This window comes from Anastrepha obliqua, chromosome 5, assembly GCF_027943255.1.
Source record: "Anastrepha obliqua isolate idAnaObli1 chromosome 5, idAnaObli1_1.0, whole genome shotgun sequence".
Classification (NCBI taxonomy): domain Eukaryota; kingdom Metazoa; phylum Arthropoda; class Insecta; order Diptera; family Tephritidae; genus Anastrepha; species Anastrepha obliqua.
The window spans coordinates 1,635,712-1,658,480 of record NC_072896.1 but is presented as its reverse complement, the minus strand read 5'-3'; the positions used below and the strand labels follow the sequence as shown (position 1 = coordinate 1,658,480).

General features: G+C 38.2%; 1 protein-coding gene across 1 annotated transcript in view; it reads right to left on the bottom strand.

The window, feature by feature from the left end:
- The window catches only part of LOC129247249 (uncharacterized), a 58,281-nt gene that overhangs the window by 14,124 nt on the left and 21,388 nt on the right, over window positions 1-22,769 (bottom strand). The window lies entirely within an intron of this gene.

Here is a 22,769-nt window from a genome sequence, read left to right as displayed (position 1 = left end):
GGGGGTCCTTTTTTGTTCCCTGTGGGTCCATTTGCCCTGTCTTTCTCTCAGGGGGCAGCTGGGCTGGTTGCCATTCGCTTCGGTTTCGCTGTCGCAGAGGGAGCATCTGTTATTTGTTGGATGGCAGTGTTCTTATGGAGGTTCGAGAGCGTTCAGCGTTATATCTAGCAACTTAGCCATTTTGGATACTCCAGCCTTGACTTCGTTGCTTGTGAGATTGCCTCTTCTTCCATCCTCCTCATGTTTTTTATTAGCTCGAGCCGAGAAGACATTTCAATAGCGTCGATTGACGCGTTCTCTTTTGTGGAGATCATTTCTGTATTGCCATTCGCTGGAATGGGAATGACGAGCCGTTCTACCACTGCAAGAGTGCTGGTTAGCGTATGCTGCGCTGATTGTAGCCCTGCAATGTCAGTATTGAAGGCATCCTCCATCTGAAGGCTGATGTTACTGTGCCCGTTGCCGTTTGCGGAGCTGTCAGCTTTGATATTTTTGATCGCAGTGCGGGCTGGTCAGCTTCCAGCTGCACTGAGGACTGGTGCGTTCTTTGCCGGCGGGGATCTTAGCAGTAAACTACCTTTTCTTAAGGCTGCCCTTGGATCCACGTTGTCATTTCGACCTCTCTGATTCCTTCATCTGTTCTTTGCTCGGTGGTTTAGTTTCTATTTTGAGTATTCATTTTCCATTCTTTTGCATTTCGACTTCAAACCGCTATACTTACACGAAAGTGCAGTTTCCCTAAGTGTCCCCATGATTATCTATGCGAGCAGGGGGGCCATGCGAGGGTTGACTCTACGCTTCATGGGCAATATAGTTCAGAGCCAGGACAGGAATTAGTCAGGATTTCTCCACTGGGCCTGCACCACCAACTTAATGGTGACATGTAAGGAACGTACCCGAAGGCTTGCCAGAGTTTTAACGTGCCGGAGGCGATTGTAGCATTAGCCTATTAGCCATTTCGGTCAGGTGTCACCCTCCTGTACTGAGGTGCTAGAATATTACTTTCACCAGCCATAGCCATAGCCTTCCTAATCTAAGAATATTTTCCAGTATACCATAATCAGGATGTTACTGATCTCGATTTTGATGAGCTTTACAGCTGGTCTTACTCGGGGTAAATGAGGCCTTTCGAGCCGAGCCTCTTCTCTTCTGCCGGATTTTAGTCGTCTCTTACGACAGGCATGCCTTACCTCGGATGTATTATTTCCCCCCACCTGCTGAGTATTGTGACTTATATAAAGTTTAATCTTGATGTGGCAGGCAATGGCAAACCTCCGAGTGTATTTCTGCCATGAAAAAGCTCCTCATAAAAATATTTGCCGTTCGGAGTCGGCTTGAAACTGTAGGTCCCTCCATTTGTGGAACAACATCAAGACGCACACCACAAAAAGTAGGAGCAGCTCAGCCAAACACCCAAAAAGGGTGTGCCAATTATATATATATATATATTGGTTCGGGTCGATTTAAAAATCGCTCATTGCTCTGTGAAAATCGTATTCTAGGGATCAAAATAAGAAACTTTGCCGAAGGAACCATACCTCTAAAATGAATTCTGATGTCCCCCAATTTGGGTCGAACGAAAAATCCCACTTTGCCCCATTTAGAGTGCTCCAATCGAGTCCAAATGTATGACCGACCCCCACTAACTTTGGACGGCCGATCCACCCATGCCAGTGGCACACCCCCTGGAACTCCCCATACAATCATTTCAAAATATCACCATTTTTGGTTTTTACATGAGAAAAGAAACTAAAAAGTTCGACCCAAATTGGGGGGCATCAGAATTCGTTTTAGAGGTATGGTTCCTTCGACAAAGTTTCTTATTTTGATCCCTAGAATATGATTTTCACAGAGCAATGGGTGATTTTTATGCCTCCCCACAAATCGACCCGGCCTAATATATATATAATCTTGCTGTGTTAGGATTGAATTAGTAAATAGAAAAATTAAAAAAAATTAAATAAATAAATAAACTATATATTTGTTTTATCAAAGAAGGCTCGAGTTTTAAAATTTTTCTAAATTTGTAATAAAGTTGAACGTCGAAGAACGGGTAAGGAAAGCAGAAATTGCTTTATATGCCTGTAAGCGTATGCTTGGAAGAAGATGGGGTCTTCAACCTAAGCATACATTATGGCTGTATAAGGCGGTTATACGACCCATTTTATCGTATGGTTCGGTAGTTTGGTGGAAAGCTCTAGGGAGAGAGTACAATACCAAACTACTCGGCAGAATACAAAGATCAGCCTGTGCAATAACGGTCGGTGCAATCAGATCATGTCCTAGAGAGGCTCTCAATGCACTGACACACGTTATTCCAATAGACCTACATATAAAGAAGACGGCAACCATGAGTGCATTTAGGTTAAATGAGGCGGGTCGCTGGAAAGGAAAAACTTATGGTCACGCTAGTCTATTATCGCGACAAACTCAGTTAACCTCGGTGAGGACTGACTACATCGTCCCGATGGTAACGTTCAATAGGAATTTTGCCACACTCTTTCCAACTAAAAAAGAATGGAATAAGGGATTCTCTCTAAACAACTTCGATACCACAGTCTATACAGATGGCAGTAAAATGGATTGTGGTGTTGGAGCTGGTATATATTCTCATAGACTTGGAATTGAAAAATCTGTGCGTCTCCCTAATACCAGCAGCGTCTTCCAAGCGGAAGTACTAGCAATTGGGGAAGCCTGTAGGTTACTAATCGCAGATTTCTCTTTTAAGGGCAATATCGCTATTCTTTCGGATAGCCAAGCCGCAATCCAGGCGCTGGACGCGACTATAACAACCTCTAAAGTGGTGGAGCAAAGTAGGAATAGCCTCACCAACTTGAGTGAAAACCATAGAGTAACCTTAATTTGGGTGCCGGGACACCGGAACATAGAAGGCAACGAAAAAGCTGATGAACTGGCAAGAGGGGGATCTGCCATGAATAGCGCTCTTGCAGTACCAGTATTCACTCCACTAGGTGCGGTCAAGAACGCAATTTCCCTAAAATACCTTCGAATTGCAGATTGTAGATGGAGAGACCAGACGAAATGCAAAATCAGCAGAACGTTATGGCCAACCTACAACCTCAAGCAATCGTCGACATTAATAAACATGAAACGACGGGACACCTGTAGACTTACGGCAGTCATAACTGGCTTCTGGTCTATCGGAGAACAAGCCGCCAAAATGGGCATCCCTCACAACACATACTGTCACAGTTGTAAACAACCGGAGAAAAAAGAAACAATCTTCCATTTCCTCTGTGAATGCCCTGCCCTATGGAGGGACAGAATGTTAACCCTGGGCAAACCGCTGTTCGAGAGTCTCGAGCAACTGTCTGGCTTAGACGTCAACAACCTAATAAGGTTCCTAAACCGCACAGACTGGATATAGTCCTGCTGCAAATAACTGTTAAACAATTTGGTAACGAGGATGTGGCAACAAAATGGTGCGGAAGCGCTAGTTGGATTCTGGCTGAATCACCACTCTAACCAACCAACCAACCAATAAAGTTGCTTGGAAATGCGCTCTAAGCTGCTATACGATTCAATTAATGCCCCACGCATACTATCAAAAATACTACGAATAGGTGAAAAATATCTGATAAAATCTATTCAGAAAAACCATTTCAATATCGCAAATAGTAGTCCTATGTTTGCACAATATAAAAGCGGAAGCAAGACTACAGATAGCACAAAGTTTGTATTGACAGCCATTTATACTCGTATACGAGTACCTACAATACAGTAGAAAAAAATTACCTACGTATAATAGAAAAAAATTTGCAACCTTTGATTTGCGAGTATCCACAGTTGAGTGCTTAAGTGGAACAAGTTTCAATAAAAGTATTTATATTCATCTATGTGTATGCAGGAACATGTATGTATGTACATACATATGTACCTACGTATACAAAAATATGAATGGAATGTTACATATTTGAAGCCTGCCTTCACCTTTATTGAGCTCTATTGTATTATATTTATGCAATTTTTTATCAGACTTTCTTTTTGTGGTTTATTTGTGGATCCTTATTTCTATTTGATAGATATTTTTGTTGTGGCTTTTGTTAATATGATTTTGATTTGAGTTGTTTGTAGAATGCGGTTAATGCGGTTTTGCTTGTTATGATTTTTTGCACACATACAAATAGGTTTAACAATTGATGGGTTGCACCCTAAAGAAAAATGGAAACATTAAGCGGCTTGTTAAAGCTGAATGAAAAATTTAACAATTGTAAAATAAAAATTTTGTAAAAATAAAAAATTTTTTCATTGAAAAAATTTTTTGAATTTGGCAAAAGTGGTAAACGGGCAAAAGCTGAAAATTTCATAACCGACTTTATTTTTCTTTATATATTACTAAATTTGGATCTAAATGGAAACTTTATTTCTGCTGAACCGCTACTTTAAACCAAAACAAAAGAAAGCAGAAATAAATATTTTTAATAAATAATGAATTGCATCTATAACCCAGTTTTGTCGTTTTTGTTATGGAAAAAAAAATAGTGGAGTATAAACTTGAAGTATTTCCTAGCGATTGTTCTATAGACGGTAAACTATACTAAAGACAGTAAATTAAATTTTTTTGGTTGAAGTATTAATGCAATTTACTCCGTTACATTCCAACAAAAAAAAAATTATTCTTTATAGGCTGGCGAGTATTCTTGTCAAATGTTAATGCTTTGACTGGTTTTGTGTCTTGGGTAGCCATCACTAAATTCTGTAACAAATATTTTCACAAATCTCTTAGTTTTCAATCCTATTTAAATAGATTTTTGGGTCTCCTCTTCAATACAGGTGCAAATTGACACGCAAAATATGAGCTAATGGGTTAAAATATTCCACTCAACTTCTCGCGAAGTTCTACTATAGATCAATGACAATATCCTTCCCATCAGAAATCGGGTTATTTAACTTTTCGTACGTAAGATTTATAAGACTGAAATGTAAAATATGGACGCAGTAAACAAATTGAAAAGCTCTTGACTATAACTTTGTTCGACAAATATTGTATAATCAAGTTGTGATGTAAAATCAGGATTGTGTGGTCAATTTTTGTTCTAAAAATGCTGTTAGTTAGTGTTACCGGACATTTAATGAAGAATAAGCAGTGACATATCACAGGAAACTGGTGTCAAATCGCTTTCATTTATATGGATATCAGTGTATGAAAATGTGAATATCAGTCTGACTTTTTTTAGAGGGGGTCAATTTTTTCAAAATGTTTCTACATTGTCAGGGGTTGAGACAGGGTTAAAAATGCTTATAACTATCTTTCAGGGCTAAAATGTATCACAGAAATATTTGTCATGGCGTTCCAATATACGTCTCTTAATAAGCCAATACCCAACATTCAATGTAAAAAAATGTGCACCACAAAGTACATAAGTTAAGATATTAACCCTTGCAGAGCCTTATTATATTGAGAAAAGTTTGATTTTGTCGTATAGTGTATCTATATCCAGTATCATAAAGAATTGAATTTTATGAGCACTTCGTCTACCATCAGCAGACTTATCGTATTTCACTTTTATTTCAGTTTGGTTCATGAGAAAATATAAAGTATGCTAAGAGCAAAATATGAAACAAATCTGTTAAATGCCTCCTGTGGCAAATATCGTTTTTCAATGTGTGATGAAACATTTGGTTGGAAGCATGATTTAATAAAAAAGTTTATGCAAAGTTTAACAACTGTTTTCGGATGCTCTTAAATCCATTGAAGCGATTTGGAAGAATGGGAAAAAGGTGCATACGTTTATCCCTTTTCTGGAAAGGTAGTAAAAATTTGAAAAAAGAACAATGTAGATCATAGATTTTATATTTTATAGATTAGCATTATTTATATTTTCAATTCCATTTCCGTGATTTTTTCACAAGATTCCCCCAAGTGAATGTAGGACTATTGCACGAGCAATCGGTCAACTACAATTTTGTAGTGTAGGCTATAAAAGTCGATGTTCACATTTAATACGCCATTGGCAAACGGAGAATCGGCGGAAGCTACCTTATCTTCGGGGGGTTTCTAAAAAAGTAGGTAAAGTTAAGGCAGAGCCGATCTCAATATTGCCACGATCATCTATGATTGAAGTGCTACGTGCTGATCATTTACCGTTGAGTCATTTAGAAAATAGGTAACCTAAGCATATATTTCAATTCCATAAAGCCAGGATTGTCACACGTACCGCCTTCAACACGCATCACCCCGAAAAAGTGCTCCAGTATATCCTGATTTAATTGATACGTTACAATATACTACACACATACATTCTCCTGCATATAACGATATATGTGCCGGCTGAAATGTTGATTACTTGTATGCCCCTTTGTAAAAAGAACATTGAATTTCATCCAGAAGTGCAAGCTTGATCGTTCAAAGCGTAGATTAAGCTTATAATTTCGTTCTGTTGGTCCAAGTTCACCTCACAGGGCTTTTTTGCAGCAGCAGTTTGAAAACTAGAACACTTGGTGTTAAAAACATCGAACCAATCGTTCACCGTATCAATAAACTCTGCCGATTCCATGGGTGATACAAGTCGAGCCTGAACGTACAACACCTTCGGATTGCACTTGTTGGGATGTGCGAAAACAACTGTAGCAGTTGTTACCTTTTGGCAGCCTACACCAAGACCGATCAATGGCAGCTCCGTTCGCTAGTGGGTTATATGAGCATCGGACAATGACTTTTACGCAAGTATTTGAACTAGAGGTTTTGTCGTTAGAAGCGTGACTCTGCCTAAGTAGCCGGTGTCAATTTTTTTTTTCTTTTCATTTCGCCTTTTAGGACATGAAAAGTCTTAATGCCGTCATTTTCCCACGTTTTATAGCACAGAACATAGTTTTTTTTTGACATATTTAGTGCATTAAAAGAGTCAACCCAAAAAAATTACAATTATCAAAAACATATGAATGAATCTTTGACAAAGCCTCTTTGCTATGAAATAAAAGGTAGATTTTCCAGGAGGACATCACGGGTGTATTAAGTAGCTCCAGATGGCCGGTACGGGATGAAAATTAGACATCTTATATCACTTTGAATTATTGCTCCATGGGTTGGAACTGAAAGTAACTTTTATAAAGTGGTTCATAGCAATATACTACTTATATAGTATGAAAAATATATTGTGGCATAGGCGCAACCTTTATTGGTGGCTCATTCGTGCAACGCAAAAATGTATGTCTACTACCAGGGACCTTCAGTTTTATGGGTGATGTTTTAAGAGAAGTAAATAAAAGTATTTTATTGGCAGAAATACTTTCGGAGACTGTGAAAGTGCTGATATTCGGTCTCCAATGTAGGCTTCGCATTCGGGATTAGCCAAACGGCGGTCACGCACAAATTTACTTGGCAAGGGCCGCCACTTCGATATGTGATTTGTAGTATTTTCTCCATATATAATTAATTAAAAGCAGTAGGAGGTAATCAGCACTATGATTTAACCTTCACACAAGAGAGTTAGAGCTGATGTCGAGGTCTATGGCTAACGTTTGCACTCGTAGATAAATATTCTTACATAATTACTCTTCTATAATTTTAATGGCAAATCTAACACTCAGAGGTTTGAAGCTACAAATTTTAATTAGGAAAATTTCAGCTGAAAATATTTTGCTAGTTTAACAAGTTTTATGGTGATGTGGGCAAACGTGCCATGTGCTGTGGTGTGAAAGCACACAGTTGAATACATCATAGAAAAACATGGACGCTCACATGCCAAGCTTAGTAGCCACATTGCAAATGTCAACAATGTTAACCACAATTCCATCTCTCATTACAAGGAATGCATACGGATTGTAGGGTTTGGTATGTGAACAAACGCCTCACAGGCGTGCAAAGTAAAAGGCAAACAAAGAAACTCATAATTGAACTCATATGCACACATACATACATACATACCCTACTCAGCCATTCGCTAGTGTAAGTGAAAACGTTTTTTAGCTTGCATTTGTGTGTGTGTCAATTTCTCATTCAGCTTAATAACACCAAACAACATATAAATTACGAAGAATTCACTAATTTTAACGGCAATTTCCTTTTGCAGAAAATATTTGCTGCTCCACAGCGTCCCTACTAAGCAATTTATGACTCTGCTCCTATCTACACTTGGCAGAGTTAGTGGTAGCGGTTGTTTGTTTCAACGCACTGACAGATGGAAACCGCAATGCCATCTCGCCGGTGAATTATAACCAGCGGTTTTGCTGTTGACGTTGCAGTCAGCGCAGGCGTGATGGTGCTGCCATATGTATGTAGTGGTAATCTTTCTAGCATTCCATATTTAAAGTCGCTACAACAACCACCTTAATAACTTTGCGCTGAGTAGTTATGTCCTTTTTTATAGAAGACTTTTAAGGACATTCAGAAATATTGTAAAATTAGAGAATACTTTTTAGAAATGATAGACACTTGAACCCACTGTAATTTTTTCTAATATCATGTCATACTATTTCATACGAGTATATGCATGAAATTTGGTAAAGAGATTTCTAAGTAAAGTAAGAGGCAAAATACGTCTCAAAACGCAATTTATTTGGCAGCTCATTATTGACAGACATTTGGTTTGTGGAGTATTTTGGGCTTCCGTAAAGGTACAACTGGTATTTCCATTACAAAATATTTCATATGCAACAAAATATCGTCTTAGATAATATCTTATCATTTTGAAACGCTGTACATTTTTGTAAACAGAAAATGCCTGCCGCTTTATATTATATCCAAATACTTCTTCTTCTTCTTAATTGGCCCGATAACCGCTTACGCGATTTTTGCCGAGTTTAACAAAGCGCGGCCGTCGTTTCTTTCTCGTGCTAACCGGCGCCAGTTGGACACACCAAGTGAAGTCATACGAATACTTTTTGGACCTTTGGATTCCCGAAAAGCTGGCCAAAACTCAAAAAATTAAGTAATTGATTCGAAATTTCTTACTCGGGGGTTGTCGGGGTCGCTGATTACGAATTTGATCTTAAAATTTTGAAAATCCACCCCCTTCCACCCCTATTGGCCACCCCCTCACGTGAAATAGCGTATATTCTAGAACATAATCAAGATGCATGTAAATTTATATGTTTTCGGGGTCGCAAAGTAGCAAGTGGTAGCAGCTGAATCTTGTTTTATTCAGTAACCATTACTTTTTTGAGTAACCTTTAATAGGTTTCAAAGTAGCATATGACGGCGTTGCATTACTATACAGTTTGAAAACTCAAGTTTTATAAAAAAAATTGCAAAAAATGTATCTACGTATTGCTGCAGCTAAAAATTTGGTGTCGAGGTATTGATATGTACTAAAGATTTCTCGTATTTTACTAACCTTCCGAAGATGATTCCATTTGGTTTTGTTCAATTTACTTTATTACAAAATCTTTCAAATGTGTACAACTTTCACTATTCATCGACAGTAATACGATGCTCAAACGAAGGCCACGTTGCGACTGAAAATGCAGAGGATACTTAGGGTACAGGACGTTGCTATAAACGGTTTTCACTACTCAAGGCATTACTGTAGCCAACCCAAAGACAAAAAAAATCTATCTAGAAACTTTTTTTTCGACTTTTCGCCAGATTTTTGGGAATCGGCCGCACTGTGCGTTGGCGACGGCGAATATCGCAGGCGATGGAACGATGAGCTGTATGAGTTTTACGACGACATAGACATAGCGCAGCGAATAAAGATCCAGTGGCTACGTTGGCTGGGTCATGTCGTCCGCATGAACACTAACACTCCGGCTTTGAAAATATGTCCAAATGCTATATCACTAAAAAAAATTGCACAATTGCACTTGAAATCGTAGCAGAAGCAATAGTAATAAAAAAGAACGCACAAATTTAGGATCTGCTATTCATTTGCTTACGAGCTGTCAGTAAGAAGATATGTGGCACGTGATATGCATGTGTAAAGTGGTGCAAAATTAATCACTGTCGGAAGATTTAATTTTTTCAAATGATGTCGCTCATCAGTCATATTTACTAGCTGTAGGAAAGGTCAAAATAGTAAGAGAGTTATTCCAAAAAAATTGAATGATTGATTTTGCGCCACGTTGTATTTGCTATTGCGGCTGATTGCTTTTTAACTCATAAAAGAATGCAACAAAAATCACTCACACTGCAGGAAAACTAACAAATGACGGAAATAACAACTCCACACTGCCCGCAAGACAGATGTCCTGATGAGTTACGGTGGCAAAGTCGGTGAGAACTGAAGGCAGTCCGACAGCATCAGAAGGAAGCGCGAGCTTCAACAAAAACTAAAACAAAAACATAAATAATAGTTGGAAAACACCATAAAGTGTGACAATTTTCGTAACCGCAGAATTTGGGTTCACAGCAACAACAATACTCCGCAAATACAAACAGAATTCCGAGCACAGGCACCTTGGGATCGCAATTGTGCTACCACAAAATACGCCCGGCACGCACCCAACAACAAAACAATGACAAAAAGCTGCATGAAAAATTGCTTTAAGCTACAAACAAAACTCAGCATACATACATATAAACGTGTATATAAATTCAATTGCAGGTTTGCAGTTATGCAATGGCAAGCGAAGTTTCCATTCGTCCACCAACTGAAGTCCATAACGTCAGATTCGGCGTTATGGTGCAAGCAGCACGGACACGGAGACATTAGCTATGAAGCGCTGAGTATGCATTTAGTATTTCACACCTCGAGAACCGCCATCCCTATAATCGTAGTGCGAAGGAAGCGTAGGCCATAGGCAGAGCAGTGTGCACCAACGAAGAATAAGACTAGTCAGAATTATTTGGTCTTTTAGGGGTTGACAGGTATCTAGAAACCATTGTTCTGCTGGATTTGGTAATGGTGTAGCGCAGTTGGGTAGAAAAAAGGTGGTAAGCAAAAATTAACGTAATTATTGGGAGGTTGCATTAGTTTTAAAGGTTTTTTTCGATAATATAATGGTGCACTGCATCAAATCTCCATGTTTGTCTTAGGTATCATACTGGCTTGTGAGAGAATAATAATTCAGGAGCAGGTATCTCATTTGAATGAGTGTAGGTTTTGACTAAATAGATGATCCACAGTTTTCCAAAAAGTATACCATATAAGACCTAAAAAGGTACACAGGTTTTTGTTTTAACGTTTAATCCATACCTGCAAAACTTTTACCTTTCCAAAGTACTTGGAATACATTCCCATTCATTGACTCTCAAAGTTGCATATATTTTACCTAAACACATTCCGCTTACACTGAACTTTTCGGGAAAGAAGAATCTCATGTGTGTACTGGTCTTAAAATAGCGAAAGACGGTACCTTTGCTTTTATGTCATTTTTGACATTTGTGAAGTAGTCAGATATTCAATTTCACATCATCTAAAAATTAATGAAATTTGTTTAGAAAATGGTCGACCTTCAGGAATAACATATCGCAAAATTCGTGAACTTTTTGTGAATTTAATCATCCGAATGAGTAGACAATTCAAAGGTTGGTGAAAAGATTTCAAGAAATTTGTTTTGTCGCGGATAAAAAAGGACAGTCAGATCAAAAACGGGACGTTCTGTTGCAAATATTGCTGCTGTGGCGCAGCGTTGCTGAACAACCTTCAACATCTATAGCTCGATATTCTCAACAATTAGGCATTCATGAATGGACTGCGTGGCGGGTTTCACCGGATGGAATTTTTCACATTTTCATATTTTGAATAAAAATGGTGAAACCTGAAAGAATCTAAATTTTTAAATGTTTTATTTTTTCAAAGAGCCTTTATGTATTTCGTAGGTTTTCAATATAGGACGAGCCCTACGAGGTTTGTTCAAAAACTATCGCGAATTTTGAATTTTCGCAGGTTACGTATATTCGATTTTTTTTAGTAGCGATATGTTGGTACTCATGTCTCTCACTCCTGCCGACGAGTTTGGATATTTTGAATGTTCAGTTAATTGTTGACAGCTGCTTTGCTAGCACGTGTTTCGGCTCGTCTTCGATGTTTACCTATTCAAAAAGATGAATCAAAGAACCTGTATCAAATTTTGTGTGAAAAACGAAATTAAGTGCGCGGATGCATTCCGAATGTTGACTGAGCCATACGGAGAAGCTACTTTGGACCAAAGCAACGTTTGTCGGTGGTACAAAATGCTCTCAGAATGCCGAGAAGATGTGAACGACGAAAAGCGTGCCGGACGCCCGATCACTTCAACAACAGACGAAAAAATTAATGAAGTGAAGAAAATGATATTGGTCAAACGTGGAATTACCGTTAGAGAAGTTGCTGAGGACCTAGACATATCGATTGGCTAGTGCCATTCAAATTTTTTCAATGATTTGGGCATGAGACGGGTCGCCGCAAAATTCGTGCTCAATTCGACCAAAAGCATGAACATTGCTAATGAGATGTTGGACTCTCTCCGTGACGACCCAAATTTGCTTCAGAGGGTCATAACTGGTAACGAATCGTGGGTTTATGGTTATGACGTGGAAACCAAACCTCAATCATCTCAATGGAAGCTGCCGCACAAACCAATACAAAAAAAAGCGCGCCAAGTTCGTTCGAATAAAAATTTTTTCTTACCGTTTTCTTTGATTGCAGTGGCGTTGTGCATCATGAGTTCGTGCCATAGGTAAAACGGTCAATAGGGAGTATTACGAGTTATGCGCAATTTGCGCGAAGCAATCCGCCAGGAACCGCCTGATTTATGGAAGAACAAAAATAGGCTCTTGCATCACGATAACGCCCCTGCTCACACATCGTTGCTTGTGCGCGACTTTTTCTCCAAAAACAATATACTAATGATGCCACAAGCCCCCGTATTCCCCAGATCTGGCCCGGACTGAAGAGGCCCATGAAAGGACGACGCTACTCTACGATTGACGAGATAAAGACGACATCGAAGGAGGAGCTGAACAACATATAAAAATGATTTTTTGAAGTGCTTCGAAGATTGAGAAAAACGTTGGCACAAGTGCATAATATCTCATGGGGATTACTTTGAAGGGCACAAAATAGATATTAATAAATAAATAAATAATTCGTAAAAAATTTGTAAAAAGTTTAAAAACTTAAAATAAAAAAATCCATCAACAGTTTCAAATGTTTATTCACAGTTTGCAGAAAACTTCTGGGTATGCCCAGTTTTATAGCCCATTAAATTTCCGTGCAATGAAGTGTTTTCTTTTTGTGGATATGACTCAAGAATCACGTGGATTTTTCAAATTTTCGTTGTTGAGAATTTTCTTCAGAAGTTTTTAATCTCTGAGGAGGATAATATTTTTAAGTTGAGACATAATAACTTTTTATTTAAATGCAAACAGTTTATTCATTTTTTATTGTCGTAAGGTGATATCAAAACATCACTTCAGACTTAAATTTATCATGATGAAGTTCGGGCAATGTGTGAAAATTATTGAAAGTTATGGTGAAATCTTGTCAAAAAAGTGAAGAAGTGTAAATTAAAAGCCAGTAAATATTTTTGATCAAGTGGATTTTATCCAAAAGCAAATGCATATTATAATGAAGTATAGCTGATATGTAAAATTATGGCAACACAGACCGCGCAAATCCTTTACTTTTACTCTGCAGCAGATGATAACGAAATTTCACGCAGGTAACAAATACCACCTAGATTAGTTATACGATCGAGCAGCATCAGTACAGGCAGTAATGACGTATTCAAAGTAAACGTTGAATTGACACATCACAGATAGCTTATAAACCCCTAATTAAAATTAAAATTTAGGATTAACTCAATCTTATTTTAATGCATCTGTTATTAGAATATTTCGAGCTCAATACCACATCAAACATTATTTAATATAGTTCAGTAGCATACATAATTAATTTATATGCAAAAATTTCAGAAATACCGGCTTATGCTGCAGGGTGGAGACACTTTCAGGTATGGCTGACCGTATGCCGCTTTCGCACCGGTGCCGCATCAATGAAAGTTATTAATTCCCACAAGGAAATTCTCATTCTAACAGACACTAGTCCTCTCAATGTTGCAACATCCAGTGGCACCATTCACAATTTCCGGGAGTTACCTTCCTAATTCCATCCGCTGCAGCCAACTTTGACAAGCCCATACGATTAAACGGTTTCAGCCTGCTATTGTTTTTGTTGGCACCAACAATAAAATCCAGCAAAATGCAAATAACTGTCAATCAACACAGCACTTAAAAGTCACAAGCAAACGACAAGTGCCGACAAGCGGGCAGGAAAGCAAGGGAGCAGACAAGCAGGAAAGCAGCCAAGCAGCCAAGCCTACCTTCAGGCGCATCAAATCAAATTTGTCAGTTGGCGCCGCTACACTGGCTTGGCTATTGAGCGGGCTATGTGCTCTTGTTTGTGCTTTTGTGAGAGCAATTTTCTGTGATTGCAGTGTTGATAATAATGATGCTGATGACGATGACTATGGGCTTGTTTATGAATTTTATTTGAACTCTTTTTTAGTTCTTCATTTATGTTTGTTTAATTTTTTTTGTTCGCGCTGCTGTGTGCAATGTTATTTTATATGGGCATGTGCATGTGAGTGCTGTTGTTGGTATTATTACTATTGTTATTGCCAGTTGACAGTTGTTGATGACATGTTTGTGGTAAATATTTGCACGATTTTTGCGCCAACAAAGTGAATGCACAGAATATTTGAAAAACAAAGGCGCGCTTTATTAACATGGCCTATTTTCTGCATTTGTATCGACAATGTGTTATTGTGTGCGCATATTTTATTTGCTCCACATACGTGTTTGTGTGTGCGTTCATTTATGTGTGTGCGAAAATTACCAATCGCTTGATTTTCCTATATATTTCTTGCTACTACGAGTAGACACATAACTGCATACACTTTGCGCTGCCAATGTTTTTAACACATACTTCGAAGGGTGCGTGCGTGATGAGTCAACAATCAGTGTCAGCAGCAACTGCCAACAGTCAAAAGTTTTCATCAACGTCAACAATCAACTGAAAGCCGATAAAAAATTGCAGGACAACATTTTTTTTTTAAGTTGGACGAAAAACATCCCATAACAGCAAACTTTGCATGTATGTGAAGAGATATACTTTTAAAACATATTGATAAAATAAAAGAATAACAACGAGAGCGCACTAAAGACCCGCCCAGGGACAATGGAAAAATGCTCATATCCGTTGCACGTTTTTTGATGTGCGAAAATGGTGAGTGAGTGACAGCAAAGTGCTTGCAGGTGTTGTGCCTCTGAAAAGCATTACAATGAAATACTCGTAAAAGCTAAACAAAAGTGTGAAAAGTGCTGGACGCCGATTAAAAAGGAATTTTATAACGAATATTTTCAGAAACTTTGGACGATTATTTTCATAGGCGTATAAAAACGTATACAAATAGTGAGACTTTCACTTCCATTATTTGGCATTTTGTGCGCACTATAGTATTTTCCGAAAAATTTTTATGAATCGGAGTTAATAGGAAGTTTTTCTTAAATTTATCCTTGTGCCACCAAAACAATTTTTGCAAATGCCTGAGGAGGTGATAATCACTTGGTGCTAATTCTTTGTGTCTGTTCTCATATATGATCCATTTTCCTTCGCTCAATTTTACCTCATAACCATCCGCTTCGGAATATGCGGATTTCGTTAAGTTCCACCGACTGCTTTACGTTCATGCGCCAGTTCTACCCAAACATTATTTCAGATTATTTTGTGTAGTACCCATACATCGAACTTCTTCTCGAAAGCAGCCTTTCTAAATATGTAAAAATCATGAAAATCGGTGGTCTAACACCAAAACTGTGAAATCTCCTCGGAAAAATTGCTGTAACTCCCACAATGTTGCTCTGATTGGCCTAAAACTTTGACATATAACCATCACTAAAACTCGCTCAGCTTTGCTCCGACTGGCTTGAAATTTTTAAAACAGTTCATTAGTAATGTAAAAACAGTTCGTAACAGTAATTTTTAAAACAGTTAATTAGTAATGCCCACCAAACTCAACAATTTTAATGATTGTATCGAGATTTTTGAAGATTGCCTTGCTAGAAGGTTCCTTACCTTCGACGTTCATATTATCAGAACTAAATCATTAGAATCACTGGTTTTCTATTGCTATAGATACTGTATTGCTATAGATCAAGAATTTATTTAGCCGATTGCTCTTCCTTCTATACTGAAGAATGTATCGTTTCGATAGAAGGCTGCAACACACAACTGACTTCACCAAATGCAGTACTGTCCGATAACTTTTTTTTGGAATATAACATCCCTTTAAGCCATCGTATGGCATGAACCGATACAATATACTCATCCTGACATGTTTTTCTTGCACACTCCACCCGGAAGCATAGAGCCTCGACAAGGCTTTTCCATCGTACCCTGTTCTGGACTGCTGTTTTCGTGTTTTCGGCAGCTACTAACTCGCGCAAAATTGACATTCTCCAAGTATTGTTTGACCGGCTGCGACCTCTATTCCATTGCGGGTTTCAGCCCAGTGCCATTCTCTAGATGTTATCTGGTGGTTTTCTAAGCGTGCGACCTATTCAATGCCACTTTCTGCGTTTGATTCGCCATAGGATTGGCTCCCCATCAGCGCGTCGTGCCTGATGGTGTTTGGCCAGAATAGATTTTTTAGAGATGATATGGAGGCATTTGCTGACGAAAGGTGGTCAGCCGTCTGCCGTGATAGTGAAGTGAATTTAGCAAAAGCTTTCGACAAACTCCATAGGGCACCCGCCAACCATTATATGTCTTGATTTATTGTAATTGGCTCTCATAGTTTTGGTTTCTGTGATGTTGACCTCCAGTCCGAAAGTTCGTGCCAGCATGACTAGCCGTAAACTAGCCGTCGTGGTATATGGTCCACTAAAGGCATCTAGCGGAAAACAGCCAGAACTCGTTACATGAATGCATGTTTCCTTGAATTTAAGTGAAACGTAGAATTAAAAATTTCAAATTTCGTATATCGGCTAAAAATTATTGAATGTTTAAAATATTCATAACCAAGAAATAACAGCCTTTATTGAACTCGCTCTACACCTTTCTTGAAGTATTTTCCTAAATTATCATTATAATTGAGAGACTTAACATATTAGTCGTAGTCACACGTGTAGATCAGTTCCGGTTATAGGCGAGCAGCAAAATAAGATACCTAAGGTAAGTTGACGGCCTTGTTTTCTGGGATCCCACAGTGGCTGTCGGCCATTAGTGTAGTAAAAACTTAAGGGTGTTACTATCTACTTAATTTTCTTAAGAAATGAAAATAAATGCGACCTTCAACATCCTTGCAACAAGAAATACGGGAGTCCATCGCAATGGATAGTTTATTGCCAGAGTCGTAAGTCAACATCGGTTCATATATTACAACAATCCAAGCCGACACAAATTCGCATATCGAAGGAATCTTATAATACTATATAGGTACTATATAACATCAATACCCGAATTATGATAATATAATATGATTGATAAATTTAAGCATTTCTGTGATATTTCGACTACTACTTTAATTAGTAGCTTAAATGATTCTTAATTTTTTATAATCATAACCAATAGTTATTCTTTTAAATATATATTAACTTGAAATGTATTATATTTGAAGTAAATAAATAAATCTTACACAGGGTCCAGAATCCAGCAATCGAAGCGTAACTAATTAAAAAGACCATAAATTTAGTTTGGAGAATTACTTTTATTCAATTCAAAGTAAAAAATGTGTGAAAATAATACAAAATTAAAAATCAATTTCCCTTTACTCGATATGACCATCTTTTGTCTTGACTATGGCCTTGAGAGGGTCCAGAAACGAATCGCAAGCTGCCCGAATGTGACTTGCAGGTATTTTGGACCACTCGCGGACAATGGCTTTTTTCAGCGCCTCGAGACTGGTGAATATTTTAGTTCAGACCTTGTTCTCCAAAATTGCTCAAAGAGAATAATCCATCGGATTTGCGTTTGGTGAATTTGAAAGCAATTGTGTGGAAATTATGATGATCGGAACGTTGTTTTTAGCCATTCTTGGTTCACTCGAGCTTTGTGAGATGGTGCCGAGTCTGGTTGAAATGTCCATGGTCTGCCATCGAAATGTTTGCCCCGTTTGAAAAATTTTCTCATTAGAAAACATAATGTTAGGAAATTGATCGCTTTCATCGCTTTCGGCCAAGCGAAGCAGCTCCTTCGCTCTCTTAAGTCTGACTTGTTGCTGCTTTGGTGTGAGATCAAGCACCATTTGGATCTTGTAAGGCTTGACTTTGTGATAATTTTTCAGTATGTGCCGGATACTACGGTCAGATATTTTCAGTTCTTTCGCCATTTGATTGGCACTTCGTCGGGCTTTTCACTCAAGCCGTTTCTTCACTTTTTGATCAGTTCTCGTGATGAGAATCCATGACGTTTGCGATGCTATCAGTATCATTGTAACGAGTAATGGTGCGATAACAAAAACTTTATTTACTTTAAGGTGCTCGAGCTCACGAACATTCGCTGATTCACACGCTGATCACACGATTACGTTTGAGATCCATTACTGATTTTCTTTTTTCGCGTTTACTCTCGGCAAAACACTTCCGCGCGCTTGTAAACAATACTCTGGACTGCCACTTAGCCAACCAATAGACTGCTGATGCTCCTGCATCAGTTGCGCGGGCGGTCTGAAGTTGGTTACACTTCGAGTGCCGGACCCTAAAAATAAATACTTGTTTGTTTGTATGAATTTTCAAAGCGGCCAAACCAATCATCGAATCGGAACGAAACTTCACCAATTTATTGGTTGCAATTGCCGGAAGAATATGTATAGGTATAGCAAAATTTATGTAAAATAAAGATGCGTGGCACTTCCCATACAAACCAATTATTGAAGTGCAACTTCTAAGGCGTCGATGGACGAGCGAGAATGGAGAGTAAAATTTCAAGGCCATGCAACGTTTTGGGCATTTTCGTTCCGCGAGAGAGAAAAAAGATATAACGTATAGAAAAAGGAGAGAGAGAGCTATACCTTATATACATTTAGTGAGTATAACTTATATAAATATGTATATAACTATGTATGTTTGTGTGTATAAGTGAATACTAAGTGTACAAGGGAGTGAGAAAGAAGCACATCCTAAAGCTTAGGGAGATGATTTGTATAGTACTCGTAATCTGTATGTTAGTGTTAATAAAAATATGCAAATTTGCATTTAATTATGTATGTATATATTAGGGCGGGTCGATTTAAAAATCGCTCATTGCTCTGTGAAAATCGTACTCTAGGGATCAAAATAAGAAACTTTGCCGAAGGAACCATACCTCTAAAATGAATTCTGATGTCCCCCAATTTGGGTCGAACGAAAAATCCTACTTTGACCCATTTAGAGTGCTCCAATCGAGTCCAAATGTATGACCGCCCCCCACTAACTTTGGACGGCCGATCCACCCATGCCAGTGGCACATCCCCTGGGGAGTTCCCCACACAATCATTTCAAACCCCCTGGGGGGTTCCCCATACAATCATTTCGCCATTTTTGGCCTTTACATGAGAAAAGAAACTAAAAAGTTCGACCCCAATTGGGGGACATCATATTTCGTTTTAGAGGTATGGTTCCTTCGGCAAAGTTTCTTATTTTGATCCCTAGAATATGATTTTCACAGAGCAATGGGTGATTTTTTTGCCTCCCCACAAATCGACCCGGCCTAGTATGTATGCATGTTCTTGCGGGTATTATATGATAGGAAATTGGGGGAACTCAATTGAGTTTTGCGATTTCGAAAACTTCCAATAGATAGCTTCTAGTTGTTGATATGTGTTTATGGATGTGTGCAAATACATTGCGAATATTTCGTTTAATGAGTCTACATACATACATATGTTTGTGTGTACATATATCGTTTGCATTAAAATAATTTCAGAGTTCGATGACTACTTTATTACTACATACATATATACTTACACACCTACACGCAAGTTATACTTTAAAGCTAGAGTACAAAAATAATTCTTCATTGTCATAATTTAAGCTTCAATACGCTCAGCTGCTGCTTTTTTTGTAAATCTTGTCTATTTGTATTCTCTGCAAATGTTGTGAATTTATTTAGATATATATTCTTTCTCCCTCTCTCTCTTATTCTCTCTCGGGTCTCCCCTCTTTCTTTGTCTGCCTTGAAAGTTTCGCTCCTGTTATGTATACTATGCTACACGCATTTCTAGTATATCAATTTAAATATTTTTTTTAAATTTCATTAATAAATTATTAAATTTCAACACGTCTACTCATTGTATGCTAAAACTAAACAAGATAACTCTTTCAATAAAATTAGTTTTTCTGCCACAGCAACGCGCCGAGTAATAGCTAGTAAACAAATACATATTTTTTGCTTTTGTTTCTATTTTTTGTAATGGATTATTTCGTTAGTGTTTGATCCTTCGGGATTACTCAAGAATTACTCGTCCAAAAAACCTTTAAACATTTTTACAATTCATTTTGTTGTTTGCATGAATCCCTCTGAAATAATCCTTTGTTTCACAAAGCGTTTATTGAAAACCTTTCTTTAAAACTTTTATCAGGCCATAGAGGAATAAAGAATTAAATGGATTACCAAGGCTGCGAGGAGATATCGAGAAGCATATGTGGTTGCATGTGTGTTACCACGCATACATACTTACATATACGCAAAAATATGATTTATGTCCGAGAGTAGTGACAGGTTTTTTTCAAAACAAGTGAACAAACAAAACCATTTTTTGGGTATCGAAACACAAACTAATACCTACAATTATTTGCCACACATGCACTTATACATACATACATGCCACACAATTCAGAAACAACCTCACAAAGAAGGTAAAAATATGCCCAGAAAACATGGCCACTCATTGTCTAATACCTGCGGCAATGCATGAAGTCCTTTAGCCCCCTCCCGCCAACTGTGCGAAAGCGTAAACGCCAGTAATAAATGAAATTGTTCGTTCTGCGGGCATCTGCTCGTCCATCTTCCTGAATAACTTTTGTGCCTGCTCCGCCAACCCACCTCAATGCCCTCACATGTCTGCTGATCGCTCTTCGCTTGCAGGTGTTTGGTCTGCTGCGTTCCCCTGTGCGGCCAATGTAGTAACCGCGATTTTTTTACGTACCAACCGAATTGTGCACAGCTTTTATTTTCTACACTTTTTCTTGTCAGTTCGCACAACTTTTTTACCTTCAACATGCCAACAAAACATTTAGTGCGATTTTTCATTTTTGCATTGCGGTGCTTAGTCATATTTTCGGATTTGCCCACGCGTATATTTGCTTTCTTTGTATTTTCTATTTTTTTGGTTTTGTTGCTATACGCGTATAGTGGTGTGGAAAGTTTTTGTGCATGCTGGTATATTTTTTGCATGTAATTCTCGCCACAGAAATCCACGGCGGCTACGTGTCGTGCGAAACAATCGTTTTGAATGAAAAGTGTAGTATTTGTTTTTGTGCGTTGCTCACATTTTGTTGGGTCAGTGCCTAATGGCAATGATTTGGTTATTGTTGGCCATCAGACAGGGTTTTTAAGGTTTTTTCGCCACAATATTTGAACAATCAAGCAGAAGATTGCAAATTTAGTCTGTCTTTGGGTCCAGCGCTTTAAATTTATTTTATTGGAATTTCGAAAACCCACTGAACTTTTTACTGCATGCTATTGAATTCTTTATTTAGCTAACTCAACATTTCAAATTTTGATTCCCGAATCGAAAACACCACTACCAGCATTGCTTATTTTTTCTGCCCCTGTCGTAAGTTCCTCACTCCTTGCGTTTATTTATTTATACAAACTATTACATTTCTAATAAAAGTTTTGGCTTTACCCGCAGACTGTGTGAAGCCTCAAGGATCTGTCGGATCCTTGTCTGCCGGTCCAGGTTTTAAAATTAATGATTATCTCTCGAGATGCTAATTCAAGTACCTAACAGTTTCTTGACGTTTTTAATGCAATTTTTATGGTATCATATAATATAATAAAGTTATGGACTTGGACGTTCTTTAGTTGTAGCAGGATGGCGTGTCACAGTCTATCTTCTCCGCGCCAAATTCGGTGATCATCGTCTCGGCGATGTCAGGCGATGTCACTTCGAAGTTCTGTTTTGAAATCGGGAGACTAGTTTTAATTGAGTGCTGTGAAAGACCGAGCGTATACAAACAGATAATTAACGATGCTGGTCCCTAAGGCAAACATCGAGCAACCCATTCGAGAGATGGGGACAGAAACCACCATCTTGGTTTTGGAAAATTGGGTTAAGCCAGCAGAAGCAGCCACATTCATAAATACATAATTAATAAAATCAATAATAATACACCGATAAAATGTTCTAATTCTTAATTTTTTTATTTTTTTTTTTCTTTGAGCATTAGGAAATATTATACTCTTGGTAAATTGTCTTTTAGTGTCTAGGCGTATGTACGCTTTCGAAATAAGCCAAAAGTGTGCCCCTGTGCATGAGCGAGAAAGCAAATAACGCGTCTCTGTGCATTCAGTAGTCAAATCACCGCGGTGTCGGTGCTCAATCCGGTGGTATCGGCCCTCTAATCCTAAAATCAGAACTGGGCGCCTTTGTGCAACGCGTCATACAACGGACAACTACAGTGTCGTAAATAAAAACGGCAACTAGATTTGGCATCAATGAGTTTCTCCCCGCTATCTCCACCCCCTAAGAGGCGTTTATCAGCTACACCCTGCTTGGATGCTTTTACAGCCGATAGCAAAACCGCAGGCGTTTGAATTTCTGGAAACAAAAGCTACAAGTGAAACCTTACCGCTAGGTGAGGGCAGAGAAAAGGTTAACTAGGAATGACAAAATGTCAAAAAGGGTTATCGGATTATAAGAAAGGAGATGATTACGTTATTTGTTTGTTCAGTGATTGTTAG